The sequence below is a fragment of the Dermacentor variabilis genome, chromosome 6 (genome assembly GCF_050947875.1).
Source record: "Dermacentor variabilis isolate Ectoservices chromosome 6, ASM5094787v1, whole genome shotgun sequence".
Lineage (NCBI taxonomy): Eukaryota > Metazoa > Arthropoda > Arachnida > Ixodida > Ixodidae > Dermacentor > Dermacentor variabilis.
The window spans coordinates 63,415,664-63,426,148 of record NC_134573.1 but is presented as its reverse complement, the minus strand read 5'-3'; the positions used below and the strand labels follow the sequence as shown (position 1 = coordinate 63,426,148).

The following is a 10,485-nucleotide window of genomic DNA, read 5'->3' as shown; positions in this document are numbered from 1 at the left end:
ACTTCGGGGTTTGGCTTTTCTAGACTGCAACGAATGTCATGATTACCGATAAAAAAAACATAGCTAGGACTGAGAAGACGACTTTAAAATGCATTACGTCACAGTGAACCGGAGTGCGGGAACTTCAATATGGTGTCGGCAGCTGTCCTGTGTTTTCGCGTGTTTTCCGGCTTACCAAGCCTCTTGTTACGTTAAGAGTGAGTTTTCAGTGTTGTAGAAGAGTTGTTTGCTTATACAAATTAATAGTTTTGTACAAATTATACAAGTTGTTATTATTTTTAGGGGGAACATGATTTTCCGCTTCCGAACCGAGGACCTTGCGCATGTCCACCGGAGACCTCATGCACAGCAGTGGATCGTTATTGTCACTGAGAAACCATGCACGGTGGGTCGACATCACTTTCCCGCGCTGTTTCTTTTCAATAAAGACACACTAGGCAAAAGTATAAACGCTCTCTGTTACGCGATAGCGCGCATTGGTGAAGTCGCCCATACGCCCGAGAAATCGGCACTAATGGCTGTTGGAGGTGGGCCTCCTGTTCGAACTCATTGAAGGCGAAACACACGTGATCGAACCTGAGTGGCACACCGTCCCCTTCTTTACTGCCATTGTCCTCCCCCCTCCCGCACGGTGCAGCATTTTTTACTCTCACTGTGCAAGGATGATCCCCCCCTCCCCCCGCCCCAGCAACGTATCAGTCAAAGGAATGCGTCTGCTCGTGTAACGGCGGCGGCGCGAGCATTTCTTGAAGAAACGCCGATTCTCGAGCGACAGCTGAACCAGTTTTGCGCGATCAGCGCACGTGACCCTTCAAGTGGGTCACGCGTTGCACTGCCGCTGTCGAGGCGCGCTGGCCGAGCCTGAGCACGCGTTCCGTCGATAGCTCAGTTGGTAGAGCGGTGGACTGTAGGGGTTTGGCCAACGCGGACATCCATAGGTCGCTGGTTCGAATCCGGCTCGACGGAGAGTTTCTTTTGCTTAATGTTTTAGCACTGACATCTCAAACGAGTACGTGTTTCGCGCTGTGTTAATTTGTTTCTTTTTAGTCTGTAGTAATTTTAACGTGATGTCATGAAGACAGCATGCCAAAGCTGCATGCCTCATGTTTTTTTTTATTATCCCATGCTTTTCTATTGTATGGGTGTGCGAATAGTGACACGTGTACTTGTTTACGGGTGACCACGTTTCACAGACTAAGAAATGTTATCGCTCCGCGCAGGACGCGCCTGCATGTATCGGAAGCACCTCGAATGTTATCGATGGTTCCATCCGCTGTCTGTTGTCGCCGAACCTTGTTTAATCTGATTGCATGTGTGCGCGACGCGAATTCTGGAATTCTGGAATACACGCGGGCCCCAGCGATTACTCTGGAACCTTCCATGACTCATGTATAAAAGCCGACGGCTTGACCCGCTGATCAGATTTCGACGACCGCCGACCGTGTTCGTCGCTATCGCTGCGCTTTGAGTGTAACTGGCTCTTGTGAGTACAAGTTCACCCCAAAAAAATTAGTTTCGTCATTCACAGCTTTGCCGCTGTATTATTCACCGTCACTACCACGTCACAATAGTGATTTTTCAGACCGACTCGAATAGGAATCGAATAGTGCCTTAAGCGAATTGAGTCGAATAGTTTTCGAATAATGCACAGCCGTTATCACACTATAAAACCATTTTCACATCCTATTATTCTTAAAGTGAGCCAGTTTCTGAGATTAGGTACTACATTATGAAGCGTTGTTTATTAAAAGCGCAAATGGAGCGAGAAGCGAATTGTGGGGTTTTACGTGCCAGAACCACGATATGGTTATGCGGCACGCCGCAGTGACGGATTAGTTTTGACTACCTGGGGTTCTTTAACGTGCCCCCACACGGGCGTTCTTGCATTTCGCTCCCAGCGAAATGCGGGCGCCGCGGTCGGAATGTGATCCGCGGCCTCGTGCTTAGCAGCTCAACACAATAGCCGTTAAGCCAGCACAGCGGGTGAGCAAACAATTAGTTTCTTCGTATGCGCGGGACTCTTGAGATAGTGCGAATGATCGCTGTATAGCCTGTAAAGCATAGCAGCCTAAGTGACGTAGCTTGCTCCACTACGCAAGTTCTCATCTTTTATGTCTATGCTATGCCCGCGAGGGTGAAAAATTACCTTTTGCTTCAATATATGTTATAAAGCGAGATCTTTACTGGCCGCAAATTTGCGATTTCGCCGTGGCGGTGCTCCGAGGAGGCACATGACGTCGCACCGCGTTCCTCGTCGTTGCGTTCGCCTCCGCTCGCTTCGCCAGCTGCGTCGCATGCCTGATAACATGTCGGAGGATTGAAACGGAGAGCTCGCGTGCGCCGCAACCACAGTTGAGGCGGCAGTATGGACGGCGATAATTCTGATAAGCAGGAGGAGGCCTGGAATCGAGATCGGATCGAGATGAAGAGGAAACGAATCGCCCAGGAAACAGACGAACAGAGCGCTGAACGACTGGCTAAACGCCGCAACATAGCTAGACAACCAGACTAATCTGGACATGCAATCAAGATTAACCGAGGCTAACCATGCTATGCCTTAGCTTTCGCTACGTATATCCTGGCATAGCCGAGGTGAGCCACCGCCAATTTTTTATTAGCCTAACGAGACGCTCTCGACGTCCTGGACGTAGCAGACGTGTTTTTATGCGCTCTGAGCTTCGATTTTGCTCGAGGCCCGTTACTTGCCACCTACCTGCGACAGTGCTTCTGGACTGCCGAAGCCAGTTTGTGTGCAGGTTGGTGATCCACTGACCACTCTAGTTTTTTGAATCGCCAATTTCACGGGAACGCTGGGTCGTGCTAGACCGAGCGTCTTCCGATGCTTCCTATAGCGACACCGCGCCAACGCAAGCCCGTTAAGCCAAGAATGGAATACTCCGTCGCTGGTGAAGATGTTTCCCCGCAACAGCTCTCGTAAGCGGGCTGGGAACAATTCCTGGGACACCAACACAAGTACAGACACGTCGGATCCAGGCAATCACCCTACGGTTGAAACGCGGGAAGAAGCGACGCATCATCACTGGAATAAGCTGCCAAAAGAAATTGCTTCTATACGTGATCATGACTCATTTGTTAGTAATTTGAAGCGCAGTTTTACGCATGTTGGGTAAAAGCAGAATTTTATGCCTTTGAAGCATTGTAAGTGTATCTACATGCTTTGTACGGAGTGTTGTTGTTGTTGTTTTCATCATGTATGCAATTCTCCTTCCTTTTTTTCTTTTTATATTTTCTTGTTGTATTCGGTGATCTTTACCACGGTGTTCTATATTGCCTTCCCCCCCCTAATTGTGTTTGACATATCCTGTTGTTAACCCCCCCCCCCCCCCCCCTATGTAATGCCCATAAGGGCCTTTAGGGTATCTGAATAAAAAAAAAAGATGGACGCGGCACGCCGTCCGAAATTCCCTCTGCCAGTAGCAAGCCGCCTCTCCGTTCTCGAAGGGCGGCATTTCTTTGCTTTCCGGCAGACAACCTTAAGTAGTCATGCAGACAAGACGCTTTGAGCGTCAGGCTTACAGCCCCAGACCAGTTCATCAGGCAATCGCCGTCTCAGTGAAGCTAGTCCCGGTACTGGTATTGTACCGGGATTAGATTGTATTCGAGTCAACCCATACAACAACGCGATCATATCGGCACCAAGAATCCTGATCGCATGAGAAGTTATCGCCGTTTGCAATCCGTCAATCTAGAAGGCAAGGATTTTCCGACAATGGCCTATGTTCCATCACCCGACGAGTCCTCCGGGGGTACTATCTACGGAGCCTATCACGCGGGAGAGGCGACCGATGAAGTACTGGACGCTGTGCGAAGTTGCAACCCGGAATCGCCAATAATTCCTGTACGAAGGATTGGCAAAGCTCGTTTCGTTTAGGTCACATTTGCCGGCAAATATGTGCACTTCGAACTTTACAACGGGTCGGCATTGTTCCAGGGCTATAAATTCCGAGAAAAAATGGAAACAGGCTTGTTGATGGCTGCAGGAAGCTGCAGGAGCAGCTGTGCCACAGCTGCGGCAAATAGCACCCACCACCAGGCCCTGACGAGCCACCTCACTGCAGTCCTAAGTGCATTGCTTTGGAAGGCGCACATGGAACATGCGGAAAAAATTGCAAGTACCGCTTCTCGGATCAATTTAAGCCTACTGCGCCGAAGAACCTGAACTCCAAGGCTGAACCACGACGCTAATCAAGATCAAGGCAACGTCAAGACAAGATGAATGAACAAGGAAAGCAGTATACGCCGACCGTGACCCCTCCATGCAGCTCATTTTGACCTCTCTGCGAAAGGTCGCGGTCTCCTGCCGGATAGAAAATTAAAAGCAAGGGACGGTAAGACACAAGGAAGCCCGAGAAACAGGTAGGCTGGGAAGCAAGGTCCCCCCAATACAAATCCCGAAGGCAGGAAAAAGACAAAATTGACTCACCTTTTGAAGAAATTCTTCAGACCATTCGAAACATAAGTAAGCGCTTAGACTATGGGCCAGTGGATAGCATGTAATAACGGCTACCATTAGCAATCGACCTTCGAATCCGCCAAAATTCTTCGCTGGTAACACGCGGCCTAGGACCATGGACGACCAAATCATGGACACTGCGGGCCGCAGTAATGGGGTCAAATGCCCTGCAACCTCTTATAGGAAACGCCAAGCCAAAAAGAACGCAAAACCAAGAAGATCGCGGTGAGAGAGAGAGAATAAACATTTATTTCGTAAAGCGAGTAGAAAAATTGGAGGACGCTTAAGCTTCGCCTTCAAGAGTGGAACGCGACAGCGTTCCCGTCGACCCGCCAAGGGGTATTGGGCTACGGCGCAGCGACTACGCGCCCCGCATCGGACGCGGTGAGCGTCGAGCAACGCAGCGTTCGGCGCGACAACGAAATGTGCGCCTGAGCAAGCGACGCACGCCTGAGCCTTAGAAACAGCTCGTTTCTAAGGCAACACCGCGTTCAATAGAGGCGCTTTTGTACCGCTTTGAAGCATCGAACTCGTGGCTCACTCCGCGTTCGGCTTTCGAGGAGGAAGGACGCGTGATGGCTCGCTCCGTGCGAGGTTCTTTGGCGGCCGCCTTTGGCCGCGGTGACAGGTTTTCTTCTGCACCCTCGGATTATAGGATGTTGCTGCCAACATTGCCTTCAGGCGAGAGCATGCAGCAGTGCGTTTTTTTGCACGGGGACCTGGCAAGAAGACCATATCGGCTGGAAGATTTTCGCGAGCCATTGGAGGACGCTGGTATCATCAAGAACATCACGGGTATTGGAGCCTACCAGATGAATCACGTCTGGCTAGTCAAGTTGCGCAGCAAGGCGGACAAGGACGCTCTGGTGAAAACGGGTGGACTTCAGGTCAAGGGCGGCTTCTGCGCTGTCATTGACCCCGTCCAACAAGACGTCACCGTGAAAGTGCACTGGGTCGACTTTGCTGTCCAAAGTGAGAGCTTTCGGCAAGCGTTGAGCAGCTTTGGTGACGTCCTTGACGTGTCGAACGACAACTGGTCCGTCGCCGGTTTTGAACATGCGACATCCACGACGAGAGTCGTGCGAATGAGACTTAAGGAAGGTGTTGAGCTTGATGACCTGCCTCATCTTTTCAAGTTGGGAAGTGGCACCGTCCTTCTTGTGGCCCCGGGCCGGTCCCCGCTATGTTTGAGGTGCCGCAGGCAAGGACACATTCGACGGGACTGCCAGACGCCACGTTGTGGTGTGTGCCGGGCGTTCGGACACGAAAGTAATGACTGTGCAAGGAGCTACGCCAGAGTAACTAAAACCGTTCTCCCAACAGAAGTAGTACAAGAGAACATAATGGACGCGGAGGGGGCCGAAAGGTCTGCCCCGAACAGCAACACCAAGGAATGCGAAGACAAGGCCCGGGAGACTGACGCTGAGAAAACTGGAAGGACGACACCTGACAGTCGGGACTTGACGAAGGCAACTGAGGAACGTGCCGAAATAGGCTGCACGCAAGAGTCACTACCCTTAAGTCAAGCAAGTGAAGAGGAAGACATGAGCGACAGCACCGAGATCACTACGGCCGAATATCAAGCAGACGCTACAGGGGCGACCGCGGGACGCGGGAAGCGTCCCAGAACAGGCATTCCGAAGTTGACGGAGGACAGCACCGAACGCAAGGTTAAACGCCTGGAGCGTCAGTGGCACCGCGTTGCTGGCGCCAAGGGTAAAAAATATGTCCCTGAAGTCCGGTCGGCGTCATCGTCGCCGGTTCGGGGTCAGGGACGCGATAAGTAATACCCTGGTATTCCCACTGCAGGGTAGAGCCACGGTTAGCGTTGTACTGGTGGTTCGCGCTTACAATCACCATGATTAGTATACCTGCACCATTACGCGTCGGTACGCTCAATGTACGGGGTCTAGGGGCTAGTCGTAAGCAATATCAAGTTAAACGCATAATGCAAGAAAGAGACCTAGATTTGCTTGCGGTTCAGGAGACGAAGGTTAGCAGAGAGGAGGCGACCGAAGGCTTGGTAGCAAAATTTTCTTTGAGGTACAATGTATGCGTGAGCCATGCGGTGGGAACATCAGCCGGGTGTATGTTGTTTGTTAAAAATTCAATTGGCATTGTCGTTGAAACGGTTACAAGTTGCTTGCAAGGACGCTTTGTTTTGTGCGATCTTTCTTACGGGGAAACGAAATTTAGAATTATTTGTGTCTATGCACCTACAAAGCCACATGAAAGATTTTTGTTCTTTCGCGAATTGAGTATGTATTTTGATTGTGAGAGGTGTTTGATTGTGTTGGGTGACTACAATTGTGTCCTTAATCAGGAAGACCGTTCAACCACTGCTTGTGTAAATGAAGAAAGTGCTGCGTATCTTAAAGAATGCGTGAGCAAATTCTCTTTAAATGATGTGGCACAGTTCGCAAGAGGTGGAAGTCGCCAGCATTTCACACTCTTTCAAGGCACCAGCCATGCACGACTAGATCGAGTGTATGTGTGTTCGGAGATTGCGCCTTTGTGTCAGAACTACGATGTTGATGCTGTTTCTTTCAGTGATCATTGTTTAGTGACCTTCGAGATCGGCCAAAAGCAAAAAAGGAAGCTTGAATGGGAAAGATGGAAATTGAATGCCAAGCTTATCAAGGATGACGTGTTCATAGATGAAACAAAAAAAGAAATACATAATTTTTTTAATGACACACTACGCAGTGCCGCAGAGAAATGGGAGTTATTTAAACAAAGGGTAAAATTGAACGCAATAGAAAGAGGTGGGCATATGAAGTATCAGGCTCAAAAACATGAACAGATGCTGCGGCAGGAGCTCGAAGACTTGGTGCGAATCGAAACAGCTAATCCGGGTTTGGTGACGCAAGAAGTACAAGTCATTAAAAGAAAACTAGAAAGCTTAGAGGAGGATAAATACAGAGGTGCAATTATACGAGCACGAGCCGAAAAATATCTCGCGGGGGAAGTACCTACAAAGCGAGCTTTGTCAGATGAAAAGGCGTACGCTCGAGGAAATGAAATATTGGAAATAGAATATAATGGTAGGATATTCAGAGAACAGAAAATTATCATGACGGCATTTGAAAGTTACTATAGAGATTTGTTTGCTTGTCGTGAGCCAAAGGCGCCGGGCTACGAGGATGATTTTCTGGCAGAAATGCCGACGCTAGGCAAAGAGGAAACGAATTTATTAGAAATGAATATTAGTATGGAAGAGATTGAGAGGGCTATTGAGGAACTGAGCTCGGGCAAATCTCCTGGTCCGGATGGGATTACCGCGGCATTTTACAAGGCGTTCAAGACGGACATGGCAACAGCATTGCATGAAGTATTTTCAGAGGCACTCGAGCGGGGGACTTTACCACCATCGTTCAATCGTGCGCACACGGTACTAATCCCAAAAGGCAAAGAAAAATATATGCTACGTAAAGTAACGGGATACAGGCCAATTACGTTGACTAATGTTGACTACAAGGTTTTCATGAAAGTTCTTGCAGCAAGGCTGCAGGGAGTTATACAGAAGTTAGTTGGGCCGCATCAGACATGCGGCATCAGAGGTAGGAAAATATTTACAAATATTCATACAGCTAGAAGCATTTTAGAATATTGCGATAGCGCTCTCCTCAAGGTAGCGATGCTGCAAATAGATCTAGCTAAGGCTTTTGATATGGTACCACATAGTGTTCTCTTGTTATTAATTGATTATGTAGGGCTTGGTTCCGTCATGTGTAAAGGCATCAAAATGGCATATCAAAGCTCATGTACCAATTTAATTGTTAATGGTGAACTATCACAACGCATACAAGTACTCTCTTCCGTTCGACAGGGTTGTCCGTTAAGTCCTTTACTTTTTGCTTTATTTTTGGAGCCGCTTTGTAGAAAAATAGTTAATAGTACAGAAATCAGGGGGTTTAAGATACAGTCCTGTGAAGTACGTGTTCTAGCTTATGCCGATGACGTTGCCCTATTTGCTGCAGATAGGGAGAGTGTTAGCTCATTATTAAGAATTACTGAAAGGTTTTGCGAGAAAAGCGGCAGTGAAATCAATAAGCAAAAGAGTATCGGTCTCTGGCATGGCCATTGGAATGCCACGCCCGGTGTTTTTGAAAATATTCGGTGGCTCACGACACCTAGCACTTACCTGGGGGTACCTTTGGATGGGTATCGTGAGAACGAGTCACTTTGGCTCGAAAAAACGGATGAAATGCGTGCGATGGCCGAAGCATGGGGTGGACGTGAGTTGTCGATTTTTGCACGTGCCACTGTTTGTAACGTTTTTCTCGTTGCGAAAATTATGTATCTTCTGCAGGCACTGTATTGTACACGTAAGCATATTCAAAAATTTCACCGAATATTTGCCACGTTTATCTGGTGTTCTACGTGGGAGCGAACATCAAGGACGAATTTGTTTCGTCGAGTAAAGAAAGGTGGTCTGTCGGTGTGCCACTTGTTTCTTCAGCAAGTTGTATCACGTTTCATACTGATAAGGGACGAAAGAGACCCGTTTCTGTGTTGTTTTTTTCAAACCATGTTAACAGTTTCTATGCCTGATTTTTTTGTTTCTTCAGCCATTGGCCCTCACTACACAATTTCAAGGTTCTTGCGTGAAGTTGTAACGTCCTATCGTTTCCTTAGGGCGAGATTTTCCCTTGAGTACCTCTCCAATGTAAAAAGAAAACGTCTTATGAAGGATCTCATTGAAAGTGTGTTCCCTGTTCCATTATATCGGTTAATTTTTCAACAAGGGCCTGGGCAAGACGTACTTAAAAGGGTTAAAAATATGTGTATACCGGCGAACGTTAAAACATTCTTTTTCAAGCTTCACACGGGAACCTTGCCTGTTAAAACGTGGCTAGAGGAAAGAGGGATTTATGTGCCATGGGGAAGCAGATGCTTTCTGTGCAACAAAGCTGAAACGATTGAACATGTTTTCATCGATTGTAATAATGCCATATTCTTTTGGGATATATTACAGAGAACGTTAAAGATAGACCTACCCCTCAATCGACATGGCATTCGTTTTTTACCGCCTGAACGCGATTTTGAACAGATGGATATGATCTTTTTACTTGGACTGCACGCAGTATGGCGTAGTCTGTTGGCATATAGACATTGCGATGTTAAAGGCCGAACTGTGTATGAATATTTTGTGGAAATGGTTGTGAAGGTACGTGACGTGTACAAGATGAATGACTGTGATGAAGCTGTGGTGTCAATGCTTGATACTTTGACACATATAAAACGAGTGTGATCTATGATCACAAACACTTTTGAGGCTTGTAGCCAAGCTGGAAATAAAGAGAAAAAAAAAACTCGTGGCTCAGTGGTAACGTCTCCGTCTCACACTCCGGAGACCCTGGTTCGATTCCCACCCAGCCCATCCTTGGAAGTTGCTTTTTATTTATGAAGTGCCTGCCGTGATTTATCGCTCACGGCCAACGCCGCGGACGCCGACGACACCGGCTTTTCTGCGACACGAGCTCCTTAACGCTACCGCGTTAAAATTTCCTCGATGAGTGGGGCCCTCAGGCCAGGGCTCCATTGCCATGCGCGACTTCGCGAGCCCGCTGGATCAGCCGTTGCTGTTCCTGCTGGCTTGTGCTGAGCAGCGCAGACTCCCAAGAGGAAAGGGTAGGGTTGGGTATAGGAGGAACACCTGAAGGGTTAGGGCATTCCCATATGGAGTGATACACCGTGGGTTTGGCCCCACAGTGGGGACAATAGGAAGGGTACAGGGTGGGATGAAAGATACGTAGCATGTGGAGACAAGGAAATGAATTGGTCTGCAGTTGCCGCCACACAGCGGCATCTGCTCTATTAAGCGAAGGATGAGGAGGGGGATAGTTATGGCGACTTTGTCGGTAGTACTCGAGCGTCTCAGTGTACTGTAGGGGCTCTGGCGGTGCGTCGTCTAGGTAGGACAGCTCTTCCGATGGTGCCCGGCCAGTCAGACCTCGGGCTACCGCATTAACGCGTTCATTACCATGGAGAGAGGCGTGTCCAGGAGT

General features: G+C 48.5%; 1 non-coding gene across 1 annotated transcript; it reads left to right on the top strand.

The window, feature by feature from the left end:
- The first annotated feature begins 874 nt into the window (after positions 1 to 874).
- TRNAY-GUA (transfer RNA tyrosine (anticodon GUA)) lies at positions 875 to 966 on the top strand. The gene is given in 2 exon segments: positions 875 to 911; positions 931 to 966. It is a non-coding gene; the product is annotated as a tRNA-Tyr (tRNA).
- The last annotated feature ends 9,519 nt before the right edge of the window (positions 967 to 10,485 follow it).